Raw genomic sequence first — 11,573 nt, 5'->3', positions numbered from 1 at the left:
ATACATTGCTAGGATAAATAAATGACATACTTAACACAACAAAATACTGTATACTTGTATATCCGTAGATAAATTTTATGTATACGTTGGATGCAAGTATATACATACATGGTAAGGGGATAATCTCTGAAAAATACTACCTTGCATACACATTAAGCAATAATTCAACCTTACCTTTCCATTGCTGTTGGTTCTGCACACTCAGTTCAATGCCACAATCATTACAATGAGAGTGATTTTTGGTGCTTTTAGAACCTATTTCAGTACTTTAATAAATTAATTAGAAACGAAAATGTACATTCTTAAGAAGGCAGAGCAAATTTAGTAGAAGTTATAAATGTTCATATACATAATTTTTAACCACTCTATTTCAAATACAGAGCTTAATTTTTTTCGCCCCAAAGATTAGGTTGAAGAAATAAAGTTACCAGTTAGCAAAAAATTCAACTTTATTTACAATATTCGTACATTTCATCTTGCAATAATTCAACATAGTTCTCACAATTTTATCCAAAAAAAGAGGAATTTTACTTCATTGCTAAAAATTTGCATGCTGTATTCCTTTAAAATGTCTGTATGGAAAGGCGTCCATGATCTGAAAGGAGAAAAAATGTAAGAGTAAATAAGAATATAACCAAGAATGCATTTAGGTCAGAGTGTGATAGTTTAGAATGTACTTATAACATTTATGAGTCTTAATACTTCCCTGAAAAGTATACTAGTGATGTGTGCATACAAAGTGATTCAAGCTTGAATAGCCAGCCTTCATGGATGAATGGTTACGAAAGCATGCTAAAACGCCTGGGGTGTCGAGTTCGAATCCCAGCCTGAGCACAGGTGTTCTTTGTGAGTGTCCATTCATCCATTCCATCATATCATCACTCATCCTCATGTTCGCAATTAGCCCAAAAGTGGCAGAAATGCGAAGAAAAATAAACAAAATCAATCAGTCAAGCTGCTCAATTGATAGATTGACTTGGTGTTTTAAGTCCACTTTATGCACAATATGGCTAATCGAGACTGTACCTGCGGTTCAAAGTGGGATCCGAACCACTATGTGCCTCCACAGGGTATCGAACCCAGGACCCCTTGATTACAAGGCAACGACCTACCACTGCACCATCGGGGAGGCCCTCAAGCTGATCAGTTTCTACATTGAATGCAGTAGCACTAAATTGGCAATTTATTTTACACAGCATTTCCCATAATATTTAAAGCTCGGGGGGGTTAAACCCAGTAACCCCCCTTGCGTGCGCCACTGATTGAATGAACAGGTGGAGGGACTAAGAGTATGTCACCCTATTATGCAAAGGTAATATAAACATGCATGCTTTTATTTCATAAGCAAGGGCCTATACAAGGAGGGTGATGATGGGGCTATAAACAGGCAGGAAAAAATAGCGAAATGAGGGCTGACTACTGGGCACGCCACAGCATATAACTGGAAATGGCACACTATCTTCAAAAGTAAGAAATTACTTTAGGATAATATTTTGTGCTGAAACATCGGTGTCGGGAGATGGAGGTGGAACATATCCGTTGACCCCCCCCACCCCCTGGAATTGCCATCGGCCATTTCAAGTCACAAAAAGCAGAAGTTGTTATAACATAAATAATGTTTAGAAAGCTTTTATTGAAAAGTTAAAACTTAAAGATAAAACAGAATAACTGTGCATTTCAGTACACTAACTGTGTAAAATGTAAAAAAAAAAAAAAATTATAGTAATAAGGAAAAGTTGTACTTGATATTCATTCATCTAGTAGTTCTCCCAAAGGATTTAATAATAGTAATAATAATAATATAATTTTATTTTTTTGTTATAATAGTTATTACTGTAAAATTATTATCATAACCATGATTCTTATTGTTAATATTTGTTCTACTATTAAGTTAAGTCAATGGATTGCCCCCCAATACACACACACAAACACCTTTCTGGTGTCGCCTAAGAGCTCAAACAGTACCATTCAATGTTGGTGTGAAAAATATTTTTTTTACTAATTTTTGAGTGTTTAGCTTTAGCTTTCTTTTGTTTCTGTTAGTTCTGCAGGGTGCGAAATCCTGGGGGGACAGGGGGATTTCCCACCACCAACAATCTTGGCCTTAAAAATCCCCCCACCAAAAATTTCCGGGGGGAAGATTTTTTGTTATAACAAACGAAAGATAAGCAATTACTTTTAATTTCAAATATACTGTACTAAGAATAATATCGAAAACACACACAAATTAGTGTAGTTGTGAGTATTGAATGCTTTCTCTCTCAATAAATCATTAACAAATCAACACCAATACGCACAATTAAAGTAAAACAAGAATGCAAGAAAATTATAACTATGAAATCTAATTGATTTATATTAACATAAAGCACAAACAAAACAAAAACTTACACATAATAAAAGCACTTCAACTATTTCATAATTTATAACATCTTTAACCAAGTTACTAAAGGAATTAGTTGGCTGCTTTACAATATCTGATATGTATAAAAGTAACAAATTAATTTACTTTTAATAATACACACATGTGGCGGAGGGGGAATGTAAATTAAGAACTTTCTTCCCCCACCAGTTTTCAATGATTTCGCACCCTGTAGTTCTGTCCTGTCAAAGTGTATGTGTAAACATCATGTAGCGAAAAGGCAAAAAGATTTTATTTATTCTGTACATTATACTAGCATGTAACAGGCACAGTGCCAGAAGGAGAAGTGAGTGGATGCCTCATTCCATCCCTTCACCCAGCAGACAAGAGACACATACCCTTGACAATTTTAAATATTTTCTATAGAAACAAGACATAGCTACATGAAAGTTCAACTCTCCAAAAATAAAAGCATGGATATGATTCTGTTTTCAAGTAGCAGAAATAAAGTTCTATTGAAAGTTTAGAAAGTATAGAAAGAAATACATAAAGATTATAATTTGTATATTTATGCTAAGGTGCATTTTGGAAATGCGTATCCAAAGATTCTTAATTACAAAATGAAAGGTGTGTATGTATGGTTCGCACACGCAGCATTATATTTTACGTTCCTAGTTCTATTTATGTGATTCTGACATTTTCAGATTACATACAGGTTAATTGACTTATTTACTTACATTTCCATTTACAAAATCAGGATCATCTTCAAACATCAGATGTGGTTATTTTAGTTAAACAGCATTCAATGTCTGAAATAAGGAATAAATTTAAATTAGATTAATCTTGAAAGTAGCAAAAATTTAACTTCTTCAATACAACAGTTTATTGTACAACTATATTTCTTAATAGATGGAAGACTATTTGAAGCGTTCAAGTGGATTTAACATATAAAAGTTAATTATCATGCAAAGTTAGTATCATTTGGATCCCCCCAGCAATTTAAATTCTCCTAAGGAATGTCTATACATACAGTGGAAGATTGAATGAAAGAAACCCAGAATGATGAAAGTTTAGATACTTTTCAAATAAGAATTAATTTCTTTATCTGTGTGTTTTCTTCTACATAACATCTCAAAATGAATTTAATTTCCAAAGACAAAATTTGTATGTAGGCTTTTACAGGGTAACTGATAGCCAATAAATGTAGCATCACAGACCCTCACTTTGCAAGTTGAAAAGAGAAAACAAATAAAATGTATGAATCACTTACTTCATCCCACATCCACAAGAACACTAAATTGTACACAAGCAGCAATCGATTCTCAGAACTTAAAGATGCTGACACAGAAGTATATTTGCTGTGTGGTCTAGTCAACCATTTTTTTTCACTAATCCTCCATGAAATTAATTGTGTAACAAAGATATTAGGAAAGGTATGTAAAGAGTGAGATGCATAAATATTTCCCGGAGAAGTTCAATGCAGTTCAATTCCTTAAATACACGTGGGACGTCAAAAAATATTGAAAATTATGAACAACTTGCCTGGTAATATTTTAACATCTCGCTGTACACATTGTGTAATTAGTATGCCATATCAATTTCCAAATACTTCTTAAGACAGTCACAACAAAGTTTTACACTCCAGCCTACACTGTGTATAACTATTAGTACTGTCCTTCCCAGTGGCGAACACTCCCTTTGAAACAGAAATAACCGAAGCTATGAGACACCCACCCACCCTTTCCTATTTCCAGATTTGTTGTTTGAATTTGTTTTTAAGTCCACTTTATGCACAGAAAGGCTAATCGGGGCTGCACCTAAAGTTCAAAGTGAAATCTGAACCACTACCGAGTATGGAACCTCGGACTCCTTGATACATGTATTTATGTATGCATGTACTTTTGACACTTTAATTTTCTTTTCACACTCACTATGATGACTAAATGTTCAATACTAGCTGACCACCTCTAGCGTGCGCTACACCTGGGTACATATAGTGGTCGCCACTGGTCCTCCCACCTCAACATATAAGCTTACTTCCTAAGAGACCTCTTCATTTCAAGTTCCTACAGCTTAAAACTTATGAAAATAATGAATAATAAATTCCCTTGAAAAGAGAACAAAATTAGATTTGAACTACTCTACTTACATTGCATATCTGTGTAAACCCAACCCATGCAGGATCCTTGAAAAACTGCTATCGGTGATGAGTGGCGAAATGTTCAGTGTAGATTGGAACTAAGGCGAGTGTGTTTGTGGGTATTATCCGTATTCACTCCTCTCTATGCATGGCACATTCCTGAAAAGGAGTTGAAAATTAAAATAATACTTAAAATTTTATGTTACACAACCATATTTATGTGTAAAAGAAATCTAAGACAACACTCTAAAAGAAATTCTAGCTGCTGCTTGAAATTGTAAGTTTCCTTAACTTATATTGTTAATGTTTAGAATCCCCCAAGGACCGAAAATTAGAAGATACTATGGACGCACACTACAGAAAACCTCACGAATATCAGCGTCTGAATGTGGGAAGGCGATCATTGCTCCCGAAAATTAATGTCAAGGTATATTTAACTTTCACGCCCTTGTTTACAATGTGTCTTTTTTCCTTTAAAAAATTGTGAATTAGATGCAATCGACTACAACGAATGAATGGAGTTTAAGCAGCAGCTTACAAATCTTATAAACTCTTACAGAAGCCTGTTTTGTAAATAATATTTCCCATGCAAATTAACTTTACGTCCCACAGTATCCCACTGCATTATTTTGGCCTCTTTACTTAAAAATCAATTACAAATCCCTCTGGGGTACGTTCCGCCAGGCAATAACGAAAGATTATGAATTATGCGCAACAAGTTACTTTACAACTTTAGGAACATCACACACCAAACGAAGGTGCCAGTCGCAGTCAGAATAGTCGACACCAAAGGGGGCTCTAGCCCACAACGAAATATTTTTGGCCCATCTCCTCCTAACACAAATAGCCAACAGTTAAAAATTGGGATTGCTTACAGCGCAGCGAGAATCACACAAGAACAGAAGAACACAAAGAGAGAGAGTGAAAGAGACCGAAGATACCTTGACAGCGAATGACAGAGAACATAAATAGAAGGAAATGGGAAAGAGAGAAGGAAGCGTAGAAAGAAAGAGACAAAAGGTAAAGAAGAATAACGGAAATGGAAACAGAGGAAGCAAGAGAGCAGAGAAAAATTGAAACATATGAAAACGGAGAAAGAAATAAAGATGATAGAGAATCCTAGAAGCAGTGATAATTGTAGTAGGGTCAACCTTTGTAACGTTGTTCCCCCAAACATCCACATATTCTGTTTAAAGTAAGATTATCTTTCGTTTGTACCGGATTGTATAGCATTTACTTTCGTTTGCAACATTACAGAGTTCGAGTATTCACAAATTGAACTTGGGGGGGGGACTTCAGGTAGCCCGTACAGTTTTATCCCAGCGCATTTTTTCGATTGTACCGTAACGATTTGAGAGTAAATTAAATTAATATTTGAAGTTCCCTCGCCCCCAACTTTAAAATGAAGGACAAAATCATTACGTTTACACCATTGAAATAACTAAACTAAACAACTAAAAGCTCCCCATCATGGAGGAAGAAAAAATCAAGCAACTTCTTGGATAGAATTTCGTTTGTGCACTTGAAATTTTATTTTTTATCGTTATAGTTTTCCAGTTATTTCTCTCCAAAAATGGGAGTGGGAAGGACGGAAACGAACTTAAACCATGATTTCTGTCTCCGTAACCATAGGCGTAAATTGGCGGGGACAAGGACCCCCAAAATTTTCACATTTGTTAAAATCTTCAAGTTAGGCGACCTGAGGAGCAAAGTAATAAAGAGTAATATTTGTGATTTCGCTAGTTATTTAAATGTCTTAGCACGTCGAGCTGCGACGCCAGGTGTCCCGGGTTCGAATCCCGCTTGGGCATGGTTGTTTGTAAATGTCCATTCATCAATTTCATCACTCATCCCCATATTCTCAAAATTAGCCAAGAGGCACAAACCGCGAAGTAAAATAAAACGAATCAATCAAATCAAATCAAACCATCACGAATGCCAATCTTCGGACGAGAACTATTGAAAGGGCTCACACTGCATGCTAAACAGTGCCCTCTCACCGTGTACTGTCATTATTTCGAAATGTGAAACACATTTTGGTCTAAGCATTTAGGATAGGACAATCTGAGCATATATAAAGAAAACTTACAGTGTAAAAATATTGAAAACGTTATTGAACTTACTTACCTTCGAATCCTGCTTTCTTATCTTCACTTTCAAATACCCACTCAGCAGACAAACTATTCTGGCCCACGGCACAGACGACCTCACACAATGTCAACGGCAAGGCTATTCTGGGCCTGCTTGTCCCAGACGACCTTCGATTGGTCCACACGAAAAGCGCGCCGTATACGACGCGTGACTTGCAACAAAAGACACTAAAAGTGAATGTCCTTTAAGCAAAGCAACGATCTTTGGGGGTGGGGGTGGTTTAGACAACTTTTGTGGCAGGCGGATCCACTGGGGGGGGGGGCGATGGGAGCGATCTCCATTCCCAACTGCCAGTTCTTGGATATGATATTATACCTGATATTTTTGAGACTCAAATGTTCCGACTTTTATCCCCAAATTTAAAAGGCTCGATAATATTTATAAAATAAATCAACCTTATGATCAAGATAAGCTAATCGAAACTGACACTACAGTTTAAATTTGTATTGAATCACTGTGCAATATGCTTCAAAATGAAATCGAACTGAGACCCCTTGAGGGAATAGGCTTTCGTGTTCTGTGAATATTCACTATATTTCTCATATCTGCTCATTCAGATTACATTGTGGCAATAGGAGGTCAAGAGGCATTATGATACAATAATAACCACCTATTCCAGTCCTCGACCTCTATTTTTGCAAAGGAATTCTCTATCTTCTAGAACACAAAATCAGCTTCGTTCCTGTTTACAGTATAATATGTTGTTTATATATAGCAGTGTAGTGTATGTTAGAATTGAGGTTCGGTGAGGTGAGGCATTCGAATGAAATTCGCCCCTCCCAGCTGTAACTTCTGGATCCGCCACTGGTTTGTGGCAATTTGAAAGCGCTCTGTGGATACCAAAGTCCTAAGAAAATAAAGGACAGAATTTCTCTCCTCCACAAATTGATTGAGCTGGTTTATTTTATTTCGCTTTTGTGTCACTTTTGGCTAATCGCGAAGATGAGGATGAATTGATGATATGATTAAATTCATGAAGGGACACTCGCAAAGAAAACACATCCCCAGACCTGGATTCGCTGCGCTACCCACTCCGCCATGGAGACCGGCTTTCCTTCACAGAGATAAGTACTTCATAATAATATTAATGTATAATATAATATTGTAATTCTCATCCAGGAACAGCCCTATAGTAGGGGGGTGGGAGGATAAGGGAGTTGATTCAGGTTCCGCAACAAACAACTTCAAATTTCCCCAGAACTTATTAGTTAATAGTTGACATTGATACTTTCTAATACACATGATTAGTTGACCAAAAATCTAGATTTTTACCCCCTAAAAAACTAATGTGAACATGAGAATGTTTTTTGACGCTTTTATATAAAGAAAACTTCAAACTGCGTTTATTGTGTAATGCTGGTTATTATCAGTTCGTTACAATAATCTGTAATTAAAATTTTATAATAATAAATGAGTATTTAATGTCTTATTGTTGAAAATATTGTCTTTGCATTTACTGTAGTGTCCTAATATACTGATTGGAACAAAGAACTCCAGAAAATATAACTTATATGGTGGTCGTTACCAAAGATAATGTACTCTTCCTGCGGGATTTGTAAGCAATAAGTTCTTCTCAATAAGGGGACCCCCACGGACAGGGTGCAGAGCTGTGGTGCAACGCTCTTGTCACTTGGTGTCCAGGTTCGAGCCTGGGTGAGTGACTGTTGAAATAGCCATTTCCATAAGATAAATTATTTTCCTGTATTTGTACATATTGCCAATGGACACGAGAACTTGCGAAAAATAACATTTTTTAAAAATAATCCAGATAGTTAATAAACAAGCGTGAATGTGAAGATATGAAGGACGTATCATCCAAAATACAATAAGTAACTTCATTTTTTTTAACTAGTCGTTGAATGCAGGGTCTTGTACTACTAATAAAACTGTATCTTAGATAGTGGTAAGCAGGAATAATGCTGTTTTCTTTTCCTTCTCACTGGCAGGCAAACACGTCATTCGAGGTATTACATGTATCGATTGCCTTCGACTGTTGACTAGAACAATAGAAAACCAGATTTTTTTAAAGGAAGATCGGCCGTTGGTATAAAATTTATTATTACGTATTATGATTATTTTGATTGATTGATTTGCTTTATTTTACTTCGCTTTTGTGCCACTTTGGCTGAAACCGAGCACAATTTAAAATGAAGACAAGACCGAGAGTGACAGCCGTCTGTATAATCGAGACTTATACTGTCCGAAAGCCTTGTATTGTTCAAGGATTTGGTAAATCGTAGTGTAAATTATTTTTTGAATTCGTTATAATCAAAATTTCTATAATATGCAACTTGATTTACTTTTTATTTAAAGATGTTTAATTTTCTAAAACTTTCGTTTTTAAGTTATATTACTAAATGTCTTTGAACATTTCTTATATATTTATTATTGAGATAATCTAAACGAGACCGAGGCTTTTCCTTCGGGAAAGAAAGAGCAACGAGAACGAGTCTGCTTACAGCGACGTCTGGCGAAGAACGAAAGGTTCCTTCATTCACGACTCTCGTCTCAGTTTGTAACCTAAATTCATGTTGCACTTTTATTAATTTTTGTAAAAGTAATCCTATGTTCAATGGCATTGATTAACTTAAGTTGACCATATTTTGAGAAATCTTACGTGCCAGTATAATGCAAACTGTCTGAAATAAATGTAATAAGTTAGCCGTGACCGAGCACGTTGAATAGTAGACTCAAGGATTTTGCTACCGAATGCTTGACGGTCAATTAGTTGGCTTATGAAAAGATCCACGTATATATCCAAACCAATAATAATAATAATCTCTTGATTTAGTAGGTGACGTGCGCGTGGATTACAAGGAAGCAGAATTCTTTATAGGGGTGGTCAGGCCAACAATAAAATTTAAACAGTAATATTAATAACATTAATAATTATCATGCTTATGATTATTATTGTTATAAACTAATTGAAATAAACCAATTTTATTCCAAATGTATTATCATTACTATTATTATTATTATTATATCCTCCTTGGAGAGAATTTTCTTCTCGATCCACTTGATAAATGAATTTCCAGCGCAACAGTAACTTGACTGAGATGCTTATAGTCATTAAATTTTGTTATTAACTTCTATAATAATAATACCCGTGGCTCTACAGCCCTCGAAGGGCCTTGACCTATCTCCCGGCTGCCAGGCTCCATCCCACAATCCTACCTAGAGGTGTGGAGATCTTCAACCAGTAATGGGGTGACGTGAGGTCAGCACGTCGAACCTCCAGCCGTTATAGGAGATATCCGTGACCGGGTTACACTACTCACTCGTAGCTCGCCAATTTCCTCACGATGGTGGGTTGCCACCGGTCCTATGCACAGGCCGAGAACCCAGAGACTGAACCCAGGCGGACTCGAACCCATGCCGTCGGAGGCCAAAGCACAGCGCCTTAGACCGCACGGCAACGGACGAGGACAATTAACTTTTGTACAGTTTGTTCAAGAAAAAGCTTTCAAAGCTAGTTAGAAATTTTAATCACAGCGTTTATCAGAGGAATATAATCGTGTACCAGAAATAAAACATTGCTTCGACTTGTAATGTCATTCCCAGGGAAGACTTCAGGTTTGGTGCATTGACGCGTGACGCGCACAGCAAGGGGTTGCTCGTTACAAAGGAAAAGGAGAGAAAGTCCAGAAACGGAACTTTGGAGGATATTCACGTATGGTATTCAACACGTCGTTGCAAAATTTATTTGTTGCCACATCTATTTGAAGACAGTGGCTCAGAAAGGGAACCAGTTTGCCTCATTAAATGTAGCGTATATTTGGAAATGAAACAAGAATAACAAATTGGAACTGCGTTTATGGTATTATGTGCTCATTGAAATTAATTAGCTTAACCAAAATTTCTTTTGAATACTTAGATAAGCGGACCTATTTAGAAACTTTTATGATTTTTGTTTATGCAGCTCTAAAGATTTCAAAAATATGGATAAGCATTTTAGATTGTACATTGACTGTGATGTAGGGGGTGGGGGAAAATAATGAAAGTTGAATGTCTTCTGGAGTTGCGGTCCCTTGCAAGGATAAAACGCAAAGTGGGATGAAACATTTCCTACCAGACTATTTTTTGTTGGCGTTACGGCACTTAGGCATACCTTTTGAATAAATGCAAAAGATAGTCGTTGGTGTAGTAAACTACGAAGCAGAGGGTTTGGGTAAAGTTTGAATATGTCCTTTTCTTTGTCTCATCAGTGTTATCCTCATCGTTACAATTAAGCCATTCGTCAAATTGCAAATTGAAGTATTCGTCACATGTCATATTGGTGGCGTACGTAAGTTGTTTGGCAGAGAACTTTAAAAAAAGAATTTCAAATGCAGGAAGGATGGGAATTCTAGGAACATGACTATAACACAGGCCCGTTTATTTCGGGGGGGGCTCATCCTTATCACCACAGGCGTCGCCAGAAATATTTGCAGAAGGGGACAGGCCATTGATTGGTAGAAAGAATAATGACAATAATAATTATTACCAGTTTACCACGGTTATAATTATCATTTTACAATAACAACTATTATAAGTTATTGAAAATAAACCAATTTTAATCAAAATTATTTGTTATTATTATTATTATTGTGTAAATGGAGAGAGACTGCTACTCGATCCACTGTATGAGTGTATATCCAACACATTGTCCATTTTTTTACATTTTGTACAGTTAGTGTACTGAAATTCATAGTTATTGTATTTTGTTATTATCCTTTACACATTCCGTCAGTAAAGGCTTTAAAAGTTTTGCCCAAATTTTACTCATAAAGTTTATATAGTATGACTTGTCACAAAGAAAACTATAAATTTTGAGAGCTGGTGGATCCATTTATTCTTTGGATTAAATGGTAGAATATAACAATATAAACTGGTTTCTCTATTATACACTAAACTTTTTTCGATCTAATGTTTAATCCTGCTAAG

General features: G+C 36.0%; 1 long non-coding RNA gene across 1 annotated transcript; it reads right to left on the bottom strand.

The window, feature by feature from the left end:
• Window positions 1-431: 431 nt before the first annotated feature.
• LOC145995164 (uncharacterized) lies at window positions 432-6,705 on the bottom strand. Its single transcript, XR_014442416.1, has 4 exons — window positions 6,627-6,705; window positions 4,509-4,658; window positions 3,097-3,168; window positions 432-595 (listed from the first exon to the last, which is right to left on the bottom strand). It is a non-coding gene; the product is annotated as an uncharacterized LOC145995164 (long non-coding RNA).
• Between the last annotated feature and the right edge of the window lie 4,868 nt (window positions 6,706-11,573).

The sequence above is a fragment of the Lepisma saccharinum genome, chromosome 11 (assembly GCF_977018435.1).
Source record: "Lepisma saccharinum chromosome 11, izLepSacc3.1, whole genome shotgun sequence".
In the NCBI taxonomy this organism is placed as follows: Eukaryota; Metazoa; Arthropoda; class Insecta; order Zygentoma; family Lepismatidae; genus Lepisma; species Lepisma saccharinum.
This window is presented reverse-complemented; position numbering and strand designations above follow the sequence as displayed.